The sequence below is a fragment of the Neovison vison genome, chromosome 9 (assembly GCF_020171115.1).
Source record: "Neovison vison isolate M4711 chromosome 9, ASM_NN_V1, whole genome shotgun sequence".
Lineage (NCBI taxonomy): Eukaryota > Metazoa > Chordata > Mammalia > Carnivora > Mustelidae > Neogale > Neogale vison.
The window spans coordinates 98,604,746-98,624,224 of record NC_058099.1 but is presented as its reverse complement, the minus strand read 5'-3'; the positions used below and the strand labels follow the sequence as shown (position 1 = coordinate 98,624,224).

General features: G+C 42.7%; 1 protein-coding gene across 3 annotated transcripts in view; it reads right to left on the bottom strand.

The window, feature by feature from the left end:
- PTPDC1 (protein tyrosine phosphatase domain containing 1) overlaps positions 1-16,119 on the bottom strand; it is a 52,212-nt gene extending 36,093 nt beyond the window's left edge. For 2 of the 3 annotated variants that reach the window (XM_044266064.1, XM_044266065.1), the window contains exons 1-2: positions 16,077-16,119; positions 9,021-9,184 (exon numbers count right to left, since the gene is read on the bottom strand). The gene's annotated coding sequence lies outside the window, so the exon portion shown is untranslated. The remainder of the gene's footprint in view (positions 1-9,020; positions 9,185-16,076) is intronic. The other variant, XM_044266063.1, reaches the window with a different exon arrangement.
- Between the last annotated feature and the right edge of the window lie 3,360 nt (positions 16,120-19,479).

Here is a 19,479-nt window from a genome sequence, read left to right as displayed (position 1 = left end):
ATCAGGGAAAAACAACACCAGAGCAGGACCTTCTTTTTCATCATTTAAAGAAACGTGCTGTTTGGTTCAGAGTCTTCAGAAAACACATTATGATAGAACAAATGGGTCAAATGTTAACAGTAGGTGTAGCAGATTTTTGCAAGCAAGGTTTCCACCATCGCTGTGCTCTCCCCACAGCCACACGAGGCTCATTCCTACAGGTCTGAACCCACCCACATCAGTGTCACCACCACAGATCCTTCGAACTCATCAAGATGTCAACAGTTACTGATTCAACACCCATCGGAAGGGTTTTCTTAAAAAACCAGACTGCTGGGCCTTACTCACAGAATTTCCACTTAGTAGGTCTGGGTGGGGCGGATAATCTGCATTTCTACCTGGTTTCCAGTGATGCTTTGAGAACTGCTGTATTAAGCAAGCCATTTGCATTTAACTAACAGCCAATGTTCATACAGGTCACTGTGAAGGTGTGTCTCCTGCGTTCTCTTCAGCTGGCAAATAATAAAACCCGCCTTTTACAATTCCTTGGCCGATCCTCACAAAATCCCAGAATGCATTAAGAAGCCCCACATCATCAATCAAATCTAGAAAAAGCTTCATATTCCTGGGTGAGACCTGGGTACTAATGTTGCTCCCCAAATCCTAGTTTGGACCAAGTGATCACCTGGAATCAGGTCACTGCTCTGCAGGTGGGATCAGCAGGAAGAAAGACTCCCCACAGCAGCCACTTTTGGGTCAAGCACCAGATACCACACCATTTTGGATGGCATAATTTGGAATCTCAACCAACAAATATTTGTTAATTATTCCTTCTACTAAGTATATAAATATTGTAGATACATAATTATGTTCACATTTAAATACATTTCTATGACATATTATTTTAAAAATTTTTTCAATTACAGGTAGTTCAAGTTCTTTTATAGGCACCATTAAAATATTTCTGAAATTCATATGGAGAGGGGAAAGACCTAGAATGGCCAACACGATACTTAAGGAGAACAAAGCTGGAGGACTGACACTAACCAACTTCAAGACTTACTATAAAACTACAGTAACCAAGTGTAGAATTGGCCAAAGCACAAAAATATAGGTCTGTAGAACAGAGAGCCCAGAAATAAACCTGCATAAACAAAGTCAAATGATCAAAGACAAAAGCAACACAATGGAGCAAAGACAGTCTCTTCAACAAATGGTGCTGGAACAACTGGACACCCACATAAAAAATAAACTAGACACAGACCTTACGCTCTTCATGAAAATTAACTCAAATGGATGGCAGACTTAACCATAAAATGTAAGACTGCAAATCTCCTAGAAGGTAACCCAGGAGAAACCGTGATGACCCTGGGTGTAGTGATGCCCATTTAGATACAACACCAAAGGCACAACCTATTTAGAAAATAATTAATAAGCTGGACTTGATTTAAAAATTCTGCTCTGCAAAGACAATGTCAAGAGAATGAGAAGATAAGCCAGAGACTGGGAGAAAATATTTGCAAAAGACAAATCTGATAATGACTTATTATCCAAAATACACAAAAAAAAACCCTCTTAAAATTCAACAGTAAGAGAACAAACAACCTAATTGCAGAAATGGGCCCAAGACCGTAACAGACACCTCACCAAAGAAGATATACAGATGGAAAATAAGCATGTGAAAAGATGCTTCACATAATATGCCACCAGGATGCCAATGAAAACACTGAGATACAGCTTCACACCTACTGGAACAACAAAACTGTGGAGCAAAGGCAACACCAAATGCTGATGAGGATGTGGAGCCGACAGGGATTCTCATACACTGTGGGTGAGAATGCAGACTGCTACAGTCACTTTGGAATGCAGTTTGGTGGTTTCTTATAAAACTAAATATACTCTACAATCTAGCAATTGCATTTCTATTTTTCCAAAGGGGTTGAAAACTATGTCCACACAAAAACTTGCACATAGATGTTCACAGCAGCTTTATTCATAAAACTTGGAAGCAGCTAAGATTCTCTTCAATGGATGAATAGATAAACTATGGTATGTTAAAATAATACAATATTATTCAGCACTAAAAAAAGTGAGCTACCAAGCCATGAAAAGACAGAGAAATCTTAAAAACCTGTCACTAAGTAAAAGAAACCAATCTGAAAAGGCTACATGATATATGACTTAAATATATGACATTCCGAAAGAGGCAAAACTACAGAGGCAATAAAAAGATCAGTGGGGCTGGGGGAAGGAGGGAGGGATTAATAGGCAGAGCACAGATTTTTAGGGCAGTGAAAATGTTCTGTGTATTATAATGATGGATAAAGTCATTATGTATTTGTCCAAATCTACAGGATGTCCAAATCCACAGAACATTAAGAGTGATCTCTAAGGTAAGCAGTCTGGGTAACCATGAGGTGTCAATGTAGATTCATCATTGTTAACGAAGGAACCATTCTGGTGTGTGAGGTTAATCACATGAGCATGTGTGTGGGCAGGGGATATATGGGTAATCTCCGTCCCTTCCTCTCTAGTTTGCTATAAACTTAAAACTTCCCTAAAAAAATAAAGACTTTTTAAAAATGGACCCAAAAGCATAAAGAAAAATATAAATTGGATTCCATTTGAATCTAAAAATGACCTAAGTATATGCTGTCTACAAAACCACACTTTAGAGTCAGTGACACAGGCTGAAAGAAAAAAAGATGTCAAAATAGATACCAAGTAAGCAGTAACCTAAATAGAGCCAAGATGGCTATATACTGTCTAGAATAGAGTAAGACAAAAATTGTTACTATAGACACAATAAGGACATTTTACAATGGTTAGAAATCAATTCACCAGTAGGATATAATGACTAAATATCCATACACCTAAGAACAGAACCCGAGGGCGCCTGGGTGGCTCAGTCGGTTAAGCATCTACCTTCAGCTCAGGTCATGATCCCAGGGTCCTGGGATGGAGGCCTGTGTTGGGCTCCCTGCTCAGCAGGGAGTCTGCTTCTCCCTCTCCCTCTCCCTCTGTCCCTTCCCCTGTTCATGCTTTCTCTTTCTCTCAAATAAAACCTTAAAAGAAAAAGAAAAGAACCCCAAAATACACACAGTAGTGAAAACCTGAAGAGAGCAATACACAAAGCAACAGAAATAGCTGGAGACTTCAGCATTCCACTTTCAATAACAAACAGACCAGCAAATAAACAGAAGACTTAAAGGATACTATAAAGTACCTAGTTGTAGCAGACATCTACAGAACACTTTAAGCCCAACAAGAGCAGAATACACATTCTTCTCAAGTGCACAAAGAATATTCTTCATCTTAATCTCACAAGACAAACTGAGGGTTGCTGGGGGGAGGGGGTTTGGGAGTGGGGGGTGGGGTTATGGACAATTGGGGAGGTTATGTGCTATGGTGAGTGTTGTTTAAGTGTGTAAACCTGGCGATTCACAGACCTGTACCCCTGGGGATAAAAATACATTATATGTTTATAAAAAATTATATATATGTATTTTTTAAAAAGAATATTCTTCATAGTGGACCATATGCTAAGTCATAAAACAAACCTTGACAAATTAAAAAGAACTAAAACATACAAAGTACCTTCTTAGAAAGAAAGAAAGAAGAAAACTTAAATCAATAATCTACCATTTCACCCTAAGTAACGGGAAAAAGAGAATAAAATGAACCCAAGTAAGCAGAAAGTAGGAAATGAAAAAGAGTAGAGTGGAAATAAATAAAAGAAAGAGGACAAAAAATAATGGAGTCAATCAATAAACCCAAAATTTGATTCTTCCCAGGAGTGCCTGGGTGGCTCAGTGCTTGCCTTTGGCTAAAGTCATGACCCTGGAGCTCAGGGATCCAGCCCCTTGCTGGTTTCCCTGCTCAACAGTGAGTCTGCTTCTCCCTACTCCTCTGTCCCTAACCCTGTTCCTTCTCTCTCTCTCTTTTGCTTAGTCTCTCTCAAATAAGTAAAATCTATAAAAAAACAAAATTTGGGGGCGCCTGGGTGGCTCAGTGGGTTAAGCCGCTGCCTTCGGCTCGGGTCATGATCTCAGGGTCTTGGGATCGAGTCCCGCATCGGGCTCTCTGCTCGGCGGGGAGCCTGCTTCTCTCTCTCTCTCTCTCTCTGCCTGCCTCTCCATCTACTTGTGATTTCTCTCTGTCAAATAAATAAATAAAATCTTTAAAAAAAACAAAATTTGGTTCTTTAATAGAGATCAAGAAAATTGGCAAATTTTTAGCTAGACTAACCAAGAAGAAACTCACATTAAAGAGTAGAAAGGGACACTATAATTAACCTTATAGAAATAAAAAGGATAAGAAAATACTATGAAGAAAAGTATGCAAAAAAATAACAAGATGAAATAAATTACTACAGAAACTACCAAAAAATAATAGAAAAATCTGAACAGATCTATAACAAGTAAAGAAATTAAATAATTTCAAAAACGTCACACAAAGAAAAACCAAGCCCAGACGGTTTTACTGGTGAGTTCTACCAAATATTTTAAAAAGAATTAATGCCAACACTTTTCAAACTCTTCCAAAATATAGAAGAGGAGGGAACATGTCATAATTCATTTTATGAGTACAGTATTACACTGATATTAAAATGAGAAAGCTATCACAGGAAAAGAAACTGTCGACCAATGTCTCTTTTAAATACAGAGGCAAAATCCTCAGTGTTAGCAAACTGAATCCAACAGCATATAGAAAAGTATATATATACACCATGAGCAAGTGGAATTTATCTCAGGAATGCAAGGTTAGTTTAACATTCAAAAATCAATGTAACATATCAATATTAAGATCAATGTAATGTATCAATAATAAAAACAAAATCCATGCGATCATCTCAACAGACAGAAAAATCACCTGACAAAATCCAACATTCTCTCACAGTAAAAATATTCAATAAACTAGCAGTAGGAGGGGAATTTCCTCAACTTGATAAAGGGCACCTATGAAAAATCCACAACTAACATCATGATTTACAGAAAGATGGAGGGCTTTTTCCTAAGATCATGAATAAGATAAGGATATGTACTCTTACCATATCTACTTAACATTGTAATGGAGGTTTCAGTCAGTGCGATAATGTAAGAAAAAAGAATGAAAGACTTCTGTATTGAAAAAGAAGTAAAACTATTTCTACTTGTAGATAGTATTTTATATTTAGAAAGTTCTAAGGAACTGACTAAAAAAACTACAGAACTAATAAGCAGGTTCAACAAGTTGGCAAGATAGAAGATTGATACATAAACCCAATTTTATTTCTGTAGCTTGAATTAAAGTATAGTTTTATTTCTACAAACTGTTTAAAAATGCTCTTTTCAAGTTGAATCAGTTCCCTCTACTCCTAATTTTCTGAGAGTTTTTAATAATGTATCACTGTTTGATTGTGTCAAATGCTTTTTCTCAATCAATTGATATACATATATGATTTTTGTCTCTTTAACCTGTTGACACAGTGGATACTCTGAATGATTTTTAAATATTGAACCATCCTTGTACCTTCTCTCAGCACTGCTTTAGAGGGCCCACAAATTTTTTTTAAAGATTTATTTATTTATTTGACAGAGATGACAAGTAGGCAGAGAGGTGGGGGGAAGCAGGTTCCCCGCTGAGCAGAGAGCCTGAGACCATGACCTGAGCTGAAAGCAGAGGCTTAACCCACTGAGCCACCCAGGCGCCCCATGCCCACAAATTTTTGATATGTTGAGATTTTGTTCAACTCTATGTATCCTCCCCAAGACAAGCACATCCAGTCTTGTCACTTTTATTTAACACAGTATGGAGGCCAGAGCAATAATACAAGAAAAAGAAGTAAAAGACTTTCATACTGGAAAGGAAAAAGTAAAATTATGTTTATTCAAGGATGACATATTATCTACATAGAACATCTGATGCAATCCACAAAAAACCCTATTAGAAATAGTAAGCCAATTTAGCAGGACTATGGTATACATATCAATATATAAAAATTGATCACATTCTTATACAATGAGGACAAATAACAAAATTAAAATTAAAAACACACATTAGCATGGAAAAATATGAAGTATTTAGGGATATATCTGAAAAAAGAGATAAGCTTGTATACTGAAAACTATAAAGCACTACTGAGAAAAATTAAAGACCTAAAAAATGGGTGGGGAGGGGCACGATCTACCGTGTTCATAGTTCAGAAGACTAGTTAAGATACCAGTTTTCTCCCTAATGACCAAGAGAGCTATCACAATCCCAACCAAAATCCCATAAAGCTTTATGCAGAAATTGAAAGCCAATCATGAAACATATGGAAATACAAAGGATCCCCTGTAGCCAAAACACCACTGAAAAAGAAGAAAAAGTTGTCCATCTAACACTACTTAATTTCCAACAGCAGTAATAAAAACAGTGAAGTAGGAGCTTAAAGCCAGATAAATGGAGCAATGGGACAAAAAAGAAGCTCCAAAATACACCCACACCTGCAGGACAACTGATTTTTGACAAAGATGCAAAAGCAAGATAAGATAAATTACTAAATAAAACAAGGCAGACAGAGAACAGTACATACAGGTAACTCCATTTATATGAAGTAAATCAAATGCCTCTTCAGCATCTCTTCTTTGCTCCATCTCTGAGCTAACTGGAACTAATTCCAAAGACACTAACCATTTGTCCCAATTAGATCAGCTGCCATTCTCCTTATGGGCAAAATCTCCAAAAGATATTGGCAGAATCCATAGTGTACCTCCTTCCGAATCTCTCCCCAGAACCAGCCAATACTGCATAAATAAAGCAGGCCTTCAAGTTATCAAGTCCATCATAGAAGATCACGAGGATCAGAGCCTCATTATCTCCGGCATCAGACTCTGTAGTATCTTTAGCTCACCTGTAAGAACACTCAGTGGCTGAGAATGAAGCTCTGTCAGGAACCTGAGCAACAAATACCACCGATATCCCTCAGCACCCTGCTGTTCTATCACCTCACATACTGACACCCAACCCCACTGAAACCAAATTGTTCACTGTAACTGATCTATGCAGTGCATTTTTTTAGTATTCTAGTAGATAAGGATAGCCAAAACCTTTTGCTTCCACTTGGGAAGAATTAAGATCCATCTGGACAGTTATACCCTAGGACTTCTCAGAGTCCTTCTTACTGTTATAAACCTTAAAGGCTGATTCGGACGACAGAGGTTTTCTGCAGGCTCTACTTTGTTCCTGTATGGAAACGATCAGCTCTTCTGCTCCGCTTCTCAGACTCTTCACAGGAAGGGAATGTTCATCTGTTAAAACTTTTACCTTTAAAGGGACATAAAACCTCCAAAGAAAAACTACAGTGTGTTCAAACCCAGGTTGGATACTCAGGGCCCCTGATCTCGGGACCAGGACTAGATTTGGATCCTGAACATGCCTAAACCTAAAACTGAACCCCAATGACGAGGTTTTCTTGGACTAGCTGACTGCCGTCGACACTGGATCCCAAACTTTCTCCTCCAGCTCAACCTCTACTGCTTTACTGAAAAATCAACAAACCTGACCCTGTTATTTGGAAAGATCAGAATGACAGAGCTTTTGTGACTTCAAGGAAAAGGCTAATAAGGCCCCTGCCTTTGGACATCTTAACCATCAACTTCCCTTTTTCCTCTTTGTCTGTGAGAAGGAAGGAATGCCCCTGGAGCGCTCACCCCACCGGGGACCCTCATCGCCCTGTAGGGCATTACAGCCAACAACCGGACCCTGACTATGGCTCAGGTGTAACCCCCCTCGCCTCACAGCCATTCCTGCCACTGCCCTCTTAGTTAAGGCCACTGCAGAAACAGTCACAGGGTCCCCTCTAACCATCCCTGCCCCATGAAGTAGAAGCCCTCCTGAATTCTCCTCACACTCAATGATTTTCAGCCAGTCACCTGGCCTCCTGACATGCTCCAGCTAAATGCTGCCCATGTAACTCGTCCTCACTGCACAGACTTAACCCTGTTACACTTCTCCCCTCCCTCGTGACTGCTTAATGCTGACAGATCACCTTTTGACACCCTGTGACAATTTACAGGAATTTCTCTGCAGATCAAATGCAGATTTTTAATGGGTTACTGATGGTTCTTATTTAAAGGATGAAACTGTTAAATATCATGCTGGGTCGGCCAAGGGAACTCCCTTTGAAGTCACTGAGGCAGCACGTTTACCTTTGGCTACTTCAGCCAAACAGGCTGAATTATACCCCCTGACTTGATACCCTAGTCAAGGGTAAAATAACAAGCATTTACATCAAGAGCTGGTATGCTTTCCAGCAACTCTTGGCTTTGAAATACTATAGAAACAGTGAGGTTTACCTTCAATGGAGATAAAATTTTAAATGGCTATATCCAAAATTTATTACATGACATATTTCCACTGGCTGCTCTGGCCATTATTAACATTCCTGGACATTCTGCATATGACTCCCTGGAGGCCAAAGGAAACCACCTCACTGATATTTTGGGTGAGGGGGAGCTGCTCTCAAGGAAACCAACAGCCAGACCTCTATCACGGGCCAAAGGAATAGTCTCCCAAATGATAATTTGGAAAAACTAACCAAAGATCTCAAAAATTGGTCCCAGAAAAGGAAAAATAATATTAGAAATCAAATAATTGTTGGTTTGATTAAAAGGGAGAACTCTGGTTTGGGCCAAATAACAATCTGCCCACCAGAAGTTCCAAAATTCCCAGTACTTACCACTGTACATGCTTTAAAGCACTGGTCTCCTGACACCGTAACAGCATTCACGAACCAGCACTGGGGAGGGGAGAGCTAATAGGGCCACAGAAAGTGCCTACTTTGCTTGTCCCACCCGTTCCGAGCCCAGTTCGGGGAAAACTGCTCTGCTCCCAGACTCTGGACCACCTGCTGGGCCACTCCAGTTTGGCAAGTGGATCCCCTACAGCTTCCCTATCTCAGGGACAGACAGACATTTCAGTCGTGGTCTGTATGTTTGGTCACCGGACCGAAACGTTCCCTTGTAGACAGGCCACTGCTTCTCATGTGGCTAAAATTCCGTGAGAAAGAGAATCCTTACCTGGGGACCCCTCTCCAATGTCCCCGCGATCAGGGAACCCCTTTTACTGGGCAGGAGCTTCGGCAGATCCTCCTTGTCGGCGGGCGCTACGACACTTGCCCTGTGTCCGCCGTCCTCAGTGCTCAGAGTGTGTTGAACTCACTGATGGTGTCATGGAGTCTCCACTGGGAACATGTGTGGAGATCATAATATAATTTGCAGTTGCCATATTACTTTTTCTGTTGTGTATAATTATTTTTAAGTTTTGCATTTTTTAAAATAGGTTCCACATGCAACATGAGGGCTTGAACTCACAAACCTGAAATCAGGTCCTGAGATCAAGTATTGGACCTTCCACCAACTGAGCCAGGTGCCCCAAGTTTTGCCTTTTATTGCCTGTTAAACTTTTGCAAAAACGATGTGCCCAATAAGGTGACACTAGCTCATGCTTCAAGATGATTTCCAATACTTAGAACCTTGAGAAGACAGAATTTAGATGGGAAATACCTGAGAGTTTCTCCCTCCTCACCTTCCTTGTTACTCAACTATGGCCTTAAGTGCTTTCCAAATGCTAAGCACCTTCCCTCTGATGTAGGACAGGACAACCAGGGAAAGTCCTCCCTGGCACCAAGGGACAAAGCAACTAAATACAGAAAACCTGACTCGGAACCAGCGATGCTTTGGGGGAAAGATGTCCATTAAAAGAGGGAAATGAGGGGCACCTGGGTGGCTCAGTTGGTTGAGCATGTGCCTTTGGCTCAGGTTGAATCCAACAAACTGACTACATGAAAAGGGCAAAACATCATGATCACATGGGGTTAATTCCAATGCAAGGCTCATTCAACATTTGTAAATCAATCAATGTGATTCATCATATTAATGGACTCAATGAAAAAAAGACAGGATTGGGATTCTGTGGCTCAGTCAGTTAAGTGTCTGCCTTTAGCTCATGACCTGGGGAGCGTGCCTTCCCACTGCCCCCCCCCACACCTCCCCCTGCTTGTGCTTTCTCCTGCTCTCTGTCAAATAAATCAAATCTTTAAAAATAATAATAATAAAATTAAAAAATAAAGAAGATAGGATTATATTAATATATGCAGCAGAAAGTTCAAAACCCATTCATGATAAAAACTCTCAAAAAACTTAGAAGGGAACTTCCTTAATATATTAAGACTATTTTTAAAAATCACAGCTAACATCATACTAAACAGTGAGATAAGTTTTCTCCCTAAATGAAGCAAGGATGTCCTCTCTCACCACTTCTAATTCAACTTCATAATAAAAGTCCTAACTAGTATAATCACACAAGGAAAATAAGAGGTACACAAATTGGATAAAAAGAAATACAACTGTCTTTATTCACAAGCAACATAACTGTCTATGCAGAAAACCCCAAAGAATCTACCAAATAATTCCTGTACGTAATAAGTGAATTTAGCCAAGTTGAAAAGTACATGATCATGATCTAAAAGTCAACTGCTTTTCTATATGCCAGCAATGAATACTTGGAATATGAATTTTAAAAAACAACACATTTATAATAGCAGTCCCCAAAATTAAGTTCCTAGGTGCAGAGGTAACAAAATAATGTACAGAATCAGCATTCTTGAATTGGAAGACCCAACATACTAAAGATGTCAATTCTCCCTTAGCTTCATGCAATTCCTACTGAAGTCTCAGCCAGCTTTTTGGAAACATACTTAACCTTGTTCTAACATTTATATGAACAAGTAAAGGTATTAGGACAGCCAATTCAATTCTAGAAAAGGAGAACAAAGTTGGAGGACTCATACTACCTGATTTCAGGACTTACTATAAAGCAATGACCACAAAGGGGCAAAAGAATGGACTCATCCACCAACGGTACATAACAGAGCTTAGAAACAGACCCACAAAAACACAGTCCATTTTGACAAAGGTGCCAAGACAAATCAATAGAGAAAGAACAGCCATTCAACAATTGATGCCAGACACTGGAAGTACATGCAAGAAACTAAACCTCACACAAATATTAACTCGAAACAGATCACTGACCTATATGTAAAATGCAGACACTATAAAATTTCTAGAAGAAAACACAGGGGGAAATCTGCATGATCTTGGGTTTGGTGATGAGTTTTAAGTACAAAGCAAAAGCAAATTTATGAACAAAGAAACTTTCAAGTTGGATTTAATTAAAATGAAAACCCAGAACTCTGTCAAAGCCACTGAAGAGGATGAGAAGACACACTGGGAGAAAATATCTGCAAATCCCACATTTGATAAAGGACATGCACCCAGTGCATATGTCAAGAACTTTTAAGGCTGAATAATAAGAAGACAACTCAATTTTTCCAAATTGGCAAAATGAGAGAGAGGGTAAGGAGAGAGGGCGGGGGTGGGAAGGAGAACATGGTGGCAGGAAGGACAGGTTCCAGGACAGAGAGAAGATGAATTTAACATTTGCAGGAGGACTAACTACTACTGTTTCCTGCTCATATATTGGTTGGGTCATTAGAGATATTACAGGTATCTACGTATAGTATTTCTATTTAAGAAAAAAACCTGAAAAGGCCATCAGTGTTTATAAATTGTGGTTGCTGTAGTATTTTCCTTATAGAAAAGAAACTGGTATTAATTTGAATTCTTTTGAGAGTAAGAAACGGTTGTGCAAATTCTAACACATTCTAATATTTCTCATGGAATACAAACCAGTTATGTTTCCACCAAGTTAGGTTTACATGTACTGAGCTGGAAAATTGACTGTAATACAGTAATAAGTTAAAAAATGAAAGCAAATGCAGAGTAATAATTTTAGTCTAGCTACATGTATCTCTAAAAATTTTCAAAATGATAGAAAAATGCATTTGTGCATTAGAAACATAGGGCGAAACTGGCGGCACATGGGTCAATCGGCTAACACCAGTTTTAAAAGATTTACATTTGGACCAAGAAAGCAAGTGTTTATCTTATTTTATTCCTTTATACACTTCTGTAGTGTTTGAGCTTTACTTTGAAATTAAAAATAAAACCTTGTTATTTTATTTTACTGAAACAAAAAAAATGGGCAAAAGATCTGAACAGATACCTTATTAAAGATCTACAGATGAAAATAAGCATATAAAAAGATTCTCATTTCGGGGAAGCTAGTTAAAAACATAATGATATACCATTATACATCTACTAGAATAGCAAAAAACAAAAACTCAAGAAAACCAGCAATATCAAATGCTGTCATGGTGGAGAGCAACAGGAACCCTCTTTCCCTGCTGGTGGGAATGAGTGCGGCCCGGTAGTACCATTCGGAAGGCAGCTACAGTGGTGGATACGTGATGCTATCCATCTGTCAAAACCCCCAGAACTATTTTAGAGCATGAAGAATAAACTTTAATGCAATATTTTAAAATGCAAATTAAAAAATCAACTGGGGAGTGAAGAGAAGGGGGATGCAGACTATGACAAAAGAGTTTCATTGTATTATGGGACACTTGGGTGGCTCAGTCAGTTAAGTGTTCAGCTCCTGATTTCAGCTCAGGCCAGTCTCCGGGCCATGGGATTGAACCTAGTCAGGCTCCATATGCAGCGTGAAGACTGCTTCAGATTCTCTCTCTCCCACCCTGCCCTTCCCCTGCTCATGTGTGCACATGCTCGCTTTCTCTCTCTCTCAAATAAATGAATACATCTTTAAAAAAAAAAGAATTTAATTGTATTTCAAATATATAAATATATAACATAAACCCACAGGAGAAAGGGACCTGTGTAGTTTGGAAAAGACTGGAAACTGAAAGACAAAACAAAAGGAACTATACATTCCCACTAGAGTTGGAAACTCTGTTTCTCATGGAGGTGCTGGTTAATGATTTTGATAGTGAACACATATAATGGGGCTGAAAAAAGAAGTAAAAACATGGTGAATGGCAGAAGCCAGGTTTTTCACTGCTGGGAGTAGGAGGTTACAGATAACCGGTAAGTAAAGGGGCAAAGGCTTAGAATGAACTGTGGAGTTCTGAATTAGAGTCTGAGACATCATTGGGAACTTCTATTCAGCTTACTACAGAAACTGAGGAGTAAAAGTAAAAAGAATAGAGATGTATGCACACACAGGAAAGTAAATATACAGATGTTTATTTCCTAGCTCTTCTCACTCATAGGACCTAAAAACAATGACACCCCAGTAGCAATGAGCACATCAGAGCAAATCCTGGATTTTAATACCATTCTCCAGTAAAAAGATCCAGAGACCCTGCTTCTCTCCCTTTCCTTCTGCCCCTACCCCTGCTTACATGCTCTCTAAAATAAATAAATAAACCTCTAACAAGATAATTTTAGAGAGGCGCCTGGGTGGCTCAGTGGGTTAAAGCCTCTGCCTTCAGCTCAGGTCATGATCTCAGGATCCTGGGATCAAGCGCATCAGGCTCTCTGCTCAGCAGGGAGCCTGCTTCCTCCTTTCTCTCTGCCTGCCTCTCTGCCTACTTGTGATCTCTGTCAAATAAATAAATAAAATATATTTTTTTAAAAAGATAATTTTAGAGACCACAAAGATAGATTTTTGGGGTCACAATTTTCTAGGTGTCCATTCTAATTGCCATTAAAGGAAATGATTTCCAAGAGAGAATAACATTATAACTTCTTAGAAATTAAGCCAAAGAACTATCAAAGCATTGACATTTTTATGGAACAAGCATAAGTTACATCTCTTAGATCAACTGCAAAAATACTTCAGACCTAAAAATCTTCAGTTGTGCTCATTTATTTTCCTAGAGTTTCCTATTTTCTAACACAAAAACTACTTTTATATTTTTAATTGCAATTTTTAAAAAAGATTTTTAAAGCTTTATTCATTTGAGAGAGAAAGAGAGACAGAGAGAGCACAAGCAAGGGGAGAGGCAGAGGGAGAGGGAGAAGCAGGCTCCCCTCTGAGCAGGGAGCTCAGCGTGGGGCTAGATCCCAGATCCTGAGATCATGACCTGAGCCTAAGGCAGACATTTAACCATCTGAGCCACCCAGGCATCCCACACAAAGTACTTGTAACAACCTTAATTGAGACTCAAGAGTTTTTAGAATTTTCCAACCACTATTTTGTTACAAATTAAACTCAGTGAGAAACAGAGTTCCTTCTCATGTTAACATTCAGAGGCTGTACAGTTTTATTGTTCAATCTGCAATTACCTTGTTTTATTGGTTTTTCCCCCCCTATTTCTGTAAGATCAGGGACCTTCTTTGCCTTCCTCGATATATCCCCTCCACTTAACATAAGACCCGATACTAAAAAGTGTTCCTATGTATTTACTAACAAATGGGTGATTTTAGTCATAGAAAGGAAAGTGATTAGGAGTTTAATAGTCCATGCCCTCTAATTTATCAAAAAATGTAAAAGGTGGCTCCTTATTATTTTTATGGATTTTTTTACTGCCTCACACAGAGTAGATTCTCAAAAATAAGTTGCCTATTTTTTGAAAATGAAAATGACATTGAATATTATAGCACGATTGGAACTCACAAATCTGCTCTAAAAACAGTGAAGGAGAAAGAGAACAGTAGAAAAACAGTCGTCTTAGTATTCTCCAAGGGTTTTCTACCCACTGTCTCAGATAAAACCCTGGAGACACTGTCCCATCTTCAAGATGAGCAAAGTGAGAATCCTCCAGGAATTCCAAGGCCCAAAGTCAAGAAAGTGTTGGAACTGAAGATTAGAATATCAGTTCTTCCTTAAACCAAAACCCACATTATTTCCTCTACTCCATGCTGCCTCACAGGAACCAGAAAAAAATAACCTATTTTTTTCCCCAGTAACAACACATTAAGTGCATTAAAAGACAGAGTTTATATTTGCAAAGAAATATTTTGATTATTCAACTTTTTAGAAAAGGTGAGTAAACTAAATAATTAAATGTATCTTTTGGTAAGACTGAAGTGCTGTGAGAAAGAACAGCTGAAGTCACTAGAAAAGAAACATTCCAACGTGTACATTTTCACACCTACTGTACAGCTTACTTTAAAGCTAAAGAAAATCTTCAGATTCTGAGGCATTTTTAGTTGGCAAAAAGGATGAGATGTGCCTTAAAGAAAACCGTAATTTAGGGTCTGTCCTCAGGATAATTTCCAAATTTCTTTTCTTTTTTTTTTTAAGATTTTATTCATTTATTTGACAGAGATTACAAGTAGGCAGAGAGGCAGGCAGAGAGGGGGAAGCAGCCTCCCCGCAGGACCCTGAGGTCATGACCTGAGCCAAAGGCAGAGGCTCAACCCACTGAGCCACCCAGGCGCCCCAATTTCCAGATTTCTGCATGAAACTTTCCTGTGACCCTGAAGGAGACTGTTCGTTACAGCAGAGCGACGCGGCAGGGCGCGCAAATAACTGAGCCAGACTGGCGGCCTCGGGGGTGAACAGTGGCTTCTAGACGCCTTTCCACGACGTGCTGCTTGAAGAGAACTGCCTTGGGCCTGGATTTTTCCGTGAGGGTCAGAGGAGCATGGAAGGAAGCGCTACACAGACTGAAGGGAAGGGAGGAGGGGAGCAACCCTGAGAGCGCTTTGCCAGACCTAGCGCACCTGCTCAGGACCCCCGCAAGGCCCGCAGCGGCGTCCCTGCCAGGCCAGGGGAGAGATGCAGCCCCTGAGCGCCGGGTGCCTTGCACCTGGGGACCCGCGAGGGGGAGAGTCCCCGCACCTGAGGACACCCACACCTGGGGGCACCCTGCACCTGGGGACACTCACACCTGGGGTCCTCGGCACCTAAGAACACCCACACGTAGGGGCCCCCGCACCTGAGGACACCCACACCTGGGGGCCCCTGCACGTGAGGGCCCCAGCACCAGGGGCGAGGGGCGGCGCCGGCCCAAGGCGCCCGCGGCGGGGTCGCGCGCAGGGGGCTCCGGGGCCGCAGACGGCGGGCTTGGGTTTCTATCCCGGCGTCAGCTTGCCGGGTGCAGATGGCGGAACGACCCCCGCCCCGCGTCAGGCCCCCTTGCTCCTCACCCGCTTCCCACCCGCGGCTGACGCGTCGGGATCCCGGCTTGGGCGACACAGCGCGGACGTCCATCTCTCCGGAGACGCGCCAGGCCCACCGGCCCTCCCTCCCCGCCCTGCCGCACTCACCGCGCACAGAGAGGACGCTTCCGCAGCCGCCGGCGCCGCCGCCCCGCGCCGCGCCCCCAGCTCACCCCTCAACCGCCCGCTCCCGCCCCCGCGGCCGCCGGCGCAGGGGCTGAGAGTCGCTCCCGGGCCGCGCTCGCCGCCCCACCCTCGCCGCCGTCCTGAGCCAATCGCCGCCGCGCGCCGCCGCACGTGACACGCATCAGCCAATGGCAGCCCAAGGCGGCCCGGGAGGCAGCCAGCGACTCTGCGCGCTTTCAAAGCCGGCGGCGGCGGGGCGGCGGCCGAAAGGAAGTGGCGGGGGGGCGGGGGGGTCCGGGCTTCGGCCCTCGGGTGTCCGCGGGACGGGCAGCCGGGACCTGGGTCCCGCTCTCAGGCCATCCCGCTCTGACGGCCGCGCTCCCACTGGCCAGCGGTGTGCCCGGGGACCCCCGCGCGGGCGGCAGTCCTGGGACCCGGCGGGGCCCGGCCGTCGGCCCCGCACCTGCTGCCCGACACGCGGGAGCGTGTCACAGAACCCCCGGACGCCCGGCCCGAGCCTTACCGCAAGGCTGCCTCTCTCCCTCCTGAGAGGAAGGGTCAGTCAGGGACCCCGGGACCCCGGGACCCGGGCTGTCTCCGCTCGGGCTGGGCTTCCCACCGCAAATCTGGGGCGAGACTTGGGAGCTCGGCCTTGCGGAAGCCCCGCCTGGCAGCCTCTACTTAGCACCTCCCTCAGCTGGGAAAGGGGGTCCGAGCACGTGTCTGCCCTCAGGGAAATCTTCCATTAAAGCAGCGAAGGATGCATGCGGTCGACGTCGAGTAGCGGATCGCTAGGTCTCGTGGGGCTGTTGGTTCGGTCCCGGATCTCGCAGCTCAGTACGCACAAGGCCTTCTCCGGCACGTGCTGAATTACGTCCGGGGCGAGGGCATGCTCTGCGGCTGAGCCCGTACTAGATGCTTTACGTGTCTTTTCCTAATGAACTCCCAACACGCCCGCGACAGGCATTACTAGCCCCGCGGTGCAGATACCTGGTGGCAAACCAGAGCGCAGAGGGCTCTGAGATCTACCAAGGGACCTGGTATCAGCTGCTGTGCGGCGTCACAAGCACAGAGACTAAGGAATATAATTTTGTGGCTAAATCGAGGAGGGCCACGCTGCTCTAGGGCTGACAACGGTAACAAGATGAGGACAAGGCCACTCTTCTCGCTCGAGAAGCAGACCTCACATAATAGACCGATGTAAAAATATGGTCAACGGCTAAACAATATAGTAACATTGTAAAAGGACTGGTCTTGGACAAACAGTAGAGTCTGAAGGAGAGTTGAACAGCTGAGCTTGCTTTTTCTCAGCGCTGTCCAAGGGAGAGTACCCATACTGGGTTTATTAATAAGCAAGAGGACTGGTTTCCATGGCTCTCCGCTACTTGATGCTGCAGTAAGCATTGGCGGTTAGTCGGGGAAGCTGGACATTATCCTGCCTGTAGGGAGCCCACAGTCTATGGGAAGAAAGTTAGGAGCACAGAGGACCTGAACTTATCAGGATAACCCTGAATGGTGTGGGAACGTGTCCATCCTAGAGGGGAGACAAAGAAGGAGGGAGTTATCAGAGAAGGCCTCAAGAGGTGATAACTGAATGGGGTTCTTGAAAATGAACTGGAGGGGACAGGCTAAGTGTAGGGAATGATAGTACAAAAGTATGTAGGGGAAAGGGTGTCACATATATGACAGCTGGGTATGAAGAGAGGACTAGAAGGGCATCGTGAAGCGTCAGATGGTGCCTGTCATGATGGGTCATGTATGCTAAGGGGTTTGCCTCCTATGGCCACCAGTGTAGGACCCTCCTTGCTTTTGGGGGAGTTACTCTACCTTGTGTGCAGTCTTAGTGGCATTCTTAATTGAGATACTCTCTGCTCTCCCAGCCAATGGATGGGCAGTTGACTCAAGGTAAGCTAATTGGATGGTCGACCAGAAGTGCGAGGGGGAAGTAGTGGGATGGGGAGTCAGGGGTTGAACATCCCCACTGGAGAGCAGGCGAGGTGGCTGCCTTATGGATTCATGAAAAGTGTACAAAATGGGATGGAGAGCACCACAGAGGGTAAGGCATCGTGTCGGCTGTTTCTTCAGCCCACTCAGTAGTAACCTGTAGTCTCAGTTCATTTTCACATCACAGGACTGGCTATGAAGACTATATTTTTAGTCCTTGGAAAGATGTACTTACTTTGATCCTGTTTTCCAACCCAAAATTAAATACTTAGTATTTTAAATCAGCACTGTTAGGGAAAGTCTGGACTACATAGACATCATTTCTCTGTGACAATTCGGATGGGGTGTTCCACCAAAAATTTTCTTTGACCAATATGTGCAAATGTCCCATCCAATTTCACCCTCATTCTATGTTCTCTGGACAACTTTTCCCGGGTTTCGACGGAAAAGCAAGTTTCTCTAGTGGAAACATGGCTACGGCGTTATTTACATTGCACACAAATTCTTTAGGTTTGTAAATTTCTAAGGGCTTAAAACGGTTGCAACCTCCCACCCAGAAGGAAATAGAACTAACTGTCCAGGAGAATGACCTTGGAGACACACTAGGGTTGTGATTCCAAGACACAGCTGGTAGCTGTGCTCCAGGCTCTCTTCTCCTCCAAATCCCATAATCCTAATTTACACTGAGAACCTAGCTTTGAGAGGATGTGGGAAGTAGTTTCCACAGCTGCAGCCAGGACGATGGAATGGAAACCGTGCGTGCCTGGTCACTTTGGCCACCACACCAAGACGCCCCTCAGTGGGCTGGAAGAGGAGGGATGACAAGATCTCTCTGTCCTTCGTCCTCCCCGGTGAGCCTGTGGGCGCAGAACCTAGGTGGAGTCCATGCACTTCACTTATGATGCCTTAAAATTCAAGGCACATTCTACTTTTTAAAAAGTGAGACTATTACCACGTACAAACCCTGATTATAAGCACTTTTACATTTCTCAGCAAATAATACCGGCTTTCTAGTCAAAACACTGATAAAGGAAGAAAAACACAATCAGAGAATTAGTTATCAACTCAATGTAGTCCCATGAGCCTGCGTCATTCTTTCCCAGCGAATAAAGTTGTAGATTTTATGCGCAGATGCATTTTCTGATGGTGAACGTGGATTAGAACTGACATGCATTAACATATACTTTCTTACCTTTTCCCTGCTACCCTAGAGTAAAAATATCATTGTGAGAAGCCTATCACACACAGAATTCTGAAGATGCAGATGAAAAGGTTATTTCTCATCTCTCTAGCAACTTCTTGGTGTGCGTGAAAATGACTTATTTGATCCGCCAGTGAAGCTTCTTAATTATTCTTCTGTAAGAGGAAACCCTGCCCAAATGGGTATTAACTTTGAAACACGGGAGCCCTATCAGTGCTCTCGGATAAAGAGCAGTAAAGT